The sequence below is a fragment of the Castor canadensis genome, chromosome 6 (assembly GCF_047511655.1).
Source record: "Castor canadensis chromosome 6, mCasCan1.hap1v2, whole genome shotgun sequence".
NCBI classification, from domain to species: Eukaryota; Metazoa; Chordata; class Mammalia; order Rodentia; family Castoridae; genus Castor; species Castor canadensis.
In genome coordinates this window covers 105,750,578-105,757,668 of record NC_133391.1, presented here as the reverse complement: position 1 = coordinate 105,757,668, position 7,091 = coordinate 105,750,578, and positions in this window count along the sequence as shown.

Genomic DNA, 7,091 nt, shown 5'->3' with positions numbered 1-7,091 from the left:
GCTCAAGCATCTCAAAAAAGTCATGGATATCCTTGTCATAAGACATAACAAGTATTTATACCAAAAAACAAATTACGAATTCAGGCACTGGTGGCTCATACCTGTAATCATAACTACTTGGGAAACTGAGATTTAGGTTCCAGGCCAGCCCAAGCAAAAAGTTCACAAGAGCCTATCTGAATGAAAGAAAGCTGGGCATGGTGGTGCCACCAGCCATCCCAGAGAAGGTGGGAAGCATAAAATAGCAGGATCATGGTCCAGGCTGAGCTGGGCAAAAAGTGAGACCCAATCTTCAAAATAACTAAAGCAAAAAAAGGCTGGGTGTATAGCTCAAGTGGTAGAGCACCTGCCTAGCAAGCACAAAGCCCTGAGTTCAAACCCTCGTATCACCAATTTAAAAAAAAATCAGAAACCCTCATTAGCTTTAGGATTTACTAATAAAAGAAATAGCGAGACAATCCAAGATGGCAACTGGAATACAGCCACAGACCACGTGAGCTCCTTTGCTGAGAGGCTGGAGACACACTTGGCTGAGGTAAAGCACAAGGGAGAGCTGAAACATCAGCACTCTGAATCCCTAGCTCGTGGACGGCTTCTCCACACCATGATTTACTAAAAGAACAGTCGGCACTGCACGCCAAGCTGCTCCACAGGCCATGGGATCTCTGATCCTTGGGCCGGGTCCTCAGCCCCACCAGGGCCATGTTCCCACAAACTCTCACCCCTCAAACCCAAACGATTTCCATGGGCCACGCCCCTAAGGCCTGCCAAGTTGGTGACCCACAGATACCCATGATCTCCATTCCACTGGGCCATGCCCTTCAGGCACAGCCAGGCCAAACTCCAAAGGCCCGCTAGATCACCTCAAGAACAGGCCTTAGCCCACAGGCCCATGGGACCCCACCCACCTGCCACCTGCCACAGGAGGGCTCCAAACCTGCCTAAGAGACACACATAGGTCTAGATGCTAAAGGAGTAACAGCAGAACCATTAAGACTGAAATTCCACTGTTTCTTAACAGGTGATTTTTCTTTCTTTTTTTTTTTCTTTTCATATAATTTTTTTAATTTTTTATTTATTTTTTTAAGTTTTGCCTTCCTCTAAAGTTTTGGCTGTCCGGTTTGCTCTTTGATCACCCACCATCTGTCCCTGCTGTTTTCCTTGGTACTGTCTTTTTTTCTTTTTTCTACTTCTACTTCTTTTGCATTATCTATATTCTCCTTCTTCCTTGATTTTATTAGTTTCACCTATTGTAGCTCACCTAACACATAGTCCAGGGACAGAACCAGTACCTAGTAGAAATATGGGAAGATGAAAAAGAGATGGAAACCATTCACCCTCCCCCCAAAATAAATTCATACAGGAATCAGAGGGAAATGAAGAAAACAGATAGCCAGACCCAGACTCCAACAAAACAAAGATAAACTATGCCAAAGTACCCAAGAAAGCCCACAAGAACAACCTAAAAGAAGAAATCCTGCAAGTAATCACTGAGAATTTCATGGAATGTTGCTACACATGGTCAACCAAAACATACTAGAGGCAGTCAAGAAATTCCAAGAGGACAAAAATAAAGAATAGAAGAAAACACAAAAACAAATAAATGAAATCATAGGAGCCCTAAATAAAAAACAAAATGAAACAGAAAATACCATAAATAGAGAGATAAATGAATTAAGGATGAAAATTGACAACATTAAAGAGGAAGTGACCTATGACAGGGAAAACCTCAGAAAAAAGAATGAACAGAAATACAAAACAAAATGGAAGGCCATTCCAGCAGAAAAGAACAAACAGAAGACAGAATCTCAGAACTTGAAGATGAAATGATAATTAAAGGAAAAACTGAAGAACTATTAGTCAAACAACTCAAGACCTGTGAGAGGAATATGCAAGAACTCACTGACTCCATTAAAAGACCAAACCTGAGAATCATGGGCATTGAAGAAGGAGAAGAGGTGAAAGCAAAAGGAATGCTTTCAACAAATCTAGAGAAAACTATCCCCATTCCAATACAGAAATCCTCCAGAACAGCAAACAGACTTGAACAAAATAGAGCTGCCCTACGACATATTATTATTAAAACAACAAGCACAGACACTAGAGAAAAAACAAATAACATACAAAGGTAAGCCCATCAAAATCCATGGAAACCTTCAAAGCAAGAAGAGCATGGAGTGAGGTCTTCCGGGCACTAAATGAAAATAATTTCCACCCTAGGATATTCTACCCAGCAAAACTATCATTCAAAATAGATGGAGCAATAAAAATCTTCCATGATAAGCAGAAACTAAAGCAATATATGATCACCAAGCAACCACTACAAAAAAATTCTCCAAGCAATTCTGCACACAAAAAGTGAAAGCAAACAAAACCATGAAAGGGCAGGCAATACTAAACCACAGGAGAAAAGGCAAGAAAGTAGAGAGTAACACTGATTCAGCTACACACAATCAAACCCTTAAACAACAAAGACAATTAAAAGACAGGGATCACCACATATCTATCAATGCTAACACTAAATATTAATGGACTTAATTCCCCCATCAAAAGACACTGATTGGCAAACTGGATTAAAAAGGAAGATCCAACAATCTGCTGCCTACAGGAGACCCACCTCATAGACAGAAACAAGAACTGGCTGAGAGTGAAAGGATGGAAAAAGATCTACCAAGCCAATGGCCCCTGTAAACAGGCAGGGGTAGAAATACTTATCTCGGATAAAGTAGACTTCAAAATTACATTGATCAAACAAGATAAAGAAGGACTCTGTACTAATAAAAGGGGAAATACACCAAAGGAAATAATAATTATCAACCTATATGCACCCAATGTCAATGCACCCAATTTCATCAAACATATTCTGAAGGACCTAAAAACATATATAAACAGTGATAGTGGGAGACCCATCACCAATAGATAAGTCATCCAAACAAAAAATCAATAAAGAAATTCTAGAACTAAATCATACCGTAGACCAAATGGACCTAGCTGACATCTACAGAATATTTCACCCAACTGCTGCACAATACATTCCTCTCAGCAGCTCATGGAGCTTCTCCAAAATTGATCACATCTTAGGGCACAAAGCAAGCATCAGCAAATTTAAGAAAATAGAAATAATCCCATGCATTCTATCTGACCACAATGCATTAAAACTAGAAATCAACAAAACACAGCAGTAAAAAACATGCAAACAATTGGAAACTGAACAATACATTGCTCAATGATCAATGGGTAATAGATGAAATAAAAGAGGAAATTAAAAGGTTTCTGAAAGTTAATGAAAATGAAAACACAACCTACCAGAACCTATGGGACACACCAAAGGCTGTCCTAAGAGAAAAGTTTACAGCCATTACTGTATATATTAAAAGGTCAGAAAGATCTCAAATCAATAATCTAATACTACAGCTCAAACTCCTAGAAAAACAAGAACAAGCAAACTGCAAAACAAGCAGAAGGAGAGAAATAATTAAAATAAGGGCTGAAATCAATGAGATAGAAACAAAAAAACCATACAAAGAATCAATGAAGCAAAAAGTGGTTCTTTGAAAAAATAAATAGATTCACAGACCCCTGGCAAACCTGACTAAAATGAGGAAAGAAAAAACTCAAATCAGTAAAATTAGAAATGTAAAAGGGGAGATAACAATAAACACCATGGAAATCCAGGAAATCATCAGAGACTACTTGAGAGCCTATACTCTAATAAATTTGAAAATTTTGAAGAAGTGGACAGATTTCTAGATACTTATGATCATCCAAAACTGAACCAAGAGTTCATTACTCACCTGAATAGATCTATAACACAAAATGAAATTGAAGCAACAATTAAGAGTCTCCCAAAAAAGAAAAGTCCAGGACCTGATGGATTCACTGCTGAATTCTATCAGACCTTTAAAGAAGAACTAATACCAGTCCTCCTTAACCTGTTCCATGAAATAGAAAGGGAAGGAACACTGCCTAACTTATTTTATGAAGCTAACATTACTCTCATCCCAAAACCAGACAAAGACACCTCCAAAAAGGAGAACTATAGGCCAATCTCCTTAATGAATATTGATGCAAAAATGTTCAGTAAAATAATGGCAAACTGAATCCAACAACACATCAAAAAGATCATCCACCACTACCAAGTCACCTTCATCCCAGGGATGCAGGGGTGGTTCAACATACACAAATCTATAAATGTAATACAGCACATCAATAGAAGCAAAGACAAAAACCACTTGATTATCTCAATAGATGCAGAAAAAGCCTTCAACAAGATCCAACACCACTTCATGATAAAAGCTCGAAGAAAACTAGGAATAGAAGGAATGCACCTTAATATTGTAAAGGCTATGTATAACAAACCTATAGTAAACATCATAGTTAACGGTGAAAAGCTGAAACCATTCCCCCTAAAATCAGGAATAAGACAAGGGTGCCCACTATCCCCACTCCTATTCAACATAGTACTGGAATTTCTAGCCAGAGCAATTAGGCAAGAAGAAGAAATAAAAGGAATACAAATAGGTAAAGAAACTGTCAAAATATCCTTATTAGCAGACGATATGATCCTATACCTTAAGGATCCAAAAAACTCTACCCAAAAACTCTTAGACACCATAAACAGATACAGTAAGGTGGCAGGACACAAAATCAACCTAAAAAAATCATTAGCTTTTCTATACACCAACAATGAACAAACTGAAAAGGAATATATGGAAACAATTCCATTTACAATAGCCTCAAAAAAAAAATCAAATACCTAGGAGCAAACTTAACAAAAGATGTGAATGACCTCTACAAGGAGAATTACAAACCCCTGAAGAAAGAGATCAAGGAAGACTACAGAAGATGGAAAGATCTCCCATGCTCATGGATTGGAAGAATCAACATAGTAAAAATGGCTATACTGCCAAAAGCAATCTACATGTTTAATGCAAGTCCCATCAAAATCCCAATGACTTTCATCACAGAGATTGAAAAATCTACCCTAAAGTTCTCTTGGAAACACAAGAGACCATGAATAGCCAAGGCAATACTCAGCAAAAAGAGCAATGCTGGAGATATCACGATACCTGACTTCAAACTATATTATAAAGCAATAGCAATAAAAACAGCATGGTACTAGCACAAAAACAGACATGAAGACCAGTGGAACAAAATAGAGGACATGGATATGAATCCACACAACTATACCCACCTTATTTTTGACAAAGGGGCCAAAAATATATGATGGAGATAAGACAGCCTCTTCAGCAAATGCTGCTGGGAAAAGAGGTTATACATCTGCAAGAAACTAAAATTAGATCCATGTCAATCACCCTGTACTAGTATCAATTCAAAATGGATCAAGGACCTTAATATCAGACCTGAAACTCTGAAGTTAATACAGGAAGGAGCAGGAAACACTCTGGAAGTAATAGGTATATGCAAGGACTTCCTCAATAGAATCCCAGCAATGCAGTAACTAAGAGAAAGAATGGACAAATGGGACTTCATAAAATTAAAAAGCTTCTGCACAACAAAAGAAATGGTGTCTAAACTAAAAAGACCATCCACAGAGTGGGAGAAAATATTTGCTAGATATACATCAGACAAATAACCAGAATATGCAGGGAATTTAAGAAACTAAACTCTCCCAAAATCAATGAACCAATTAAGAAATGGGCAACTGAACTAAATAGTACTTTCTCAAAAGAAGAAATTCAAATGGCCAAGAAACACATGAAAAAATGCTCACCATCTCTAGCCATAAAGGAAATGCAAATCTAAACATAGACCTGCCATATAATCGAGCAATCCCACTCCTGGGGATATACCCAAAGGAATGTGACGCAGGTTACTCCAAAGGCACCTGTACACCTATGTTTATTGCAGTGCTATTCACAATAGCCAAGTATGGAAACAACCAAGATGCCGCACTACTGACAAATGGATCAAGAAAATGTGGTATCTATACACAATGGAATTTTACTCAGCCATGAAGAAAAATGAAATCTTATCATTTGCAAGTAAATGGATGGAACTGGAGAACATCATTCTAAGCGAGGTTAGCCAGACTCAGAAGACCAAAAATCGTATGTTCTCCCTCATATGCGGTCTTTAGAGCTAGGACAAATACAGCAAATGTTGTAGCACTTGGGTTTCATGACAAGGGGAGAGCACATATGGGAGGTATGGGGAGAGGTAGAAAACCCAAAACATGAAAGCGTTTGATGTCCCCACCCCACACGAACTAATACAGAAACCTTAAAGCGACAGAGGTCAACACAAGAAGGGGATCAGGAACCAGTGTAAAGATCAGTTAGAGATTGAATCAACCTGAGTTGTAACACATGTGTACATGAAAGCAATGCTAGGAATCTCTCTGTATAGCTGTCCTTATCTCAACTAGCAAAAATGCTTTGTCTTTCTTATTATTGTTTATTTCTACTTTTCAACATAACTGGAGAAAAGCACAGAATGGGTTCTCCCTGGAAGGGAGAGAGGAGGGAGAAATGACCCAAACAATGTATGCACATGTGAATAAATGAATAATAATAAAAATAAAATAAAGTAAAAGAAATAGAGAATTGCAAAACTGATAAGATCAGTTTTATTACCTCAGTCCAAAAGAACTTAAAAAATACCCATTGCCAAACAAAAAAATCTTACTATTTGACATTCAAATTCTGTAAGTAAATAAAAAAAAAAATTGACTTAGCTTTAACTCTATAAATAGTTACCTAGCTAGCTCAGATTCTAAAGCTGTCTTAGTCAGTTTGGGCTTCTATAACAAATTATCACAAACTGCTTGGCTTATAAACAATAGAAATTTATTTACTTACATTTCTGAAGGCTAGAAGTATATGATCAGGGTGCCAGCATGGTTGAGTTTGGTGATGGAACTGCTTATAAATAGCAGACTGCCAAGTTTTCATTTGTACTTATATGGCAGAGAGCAGAGAAAGAAAGAAAGCTCTTTCATGATTCTTTTTAGAATCTAGTTACATACATGTGGGATTTATCCTCTTGACCTCATCTGATCCAAATTACCCCCCAAGGATCTCTCCTTCTAATGTTACCATACTAGGGGGTAGTGTATCAACATATGAATT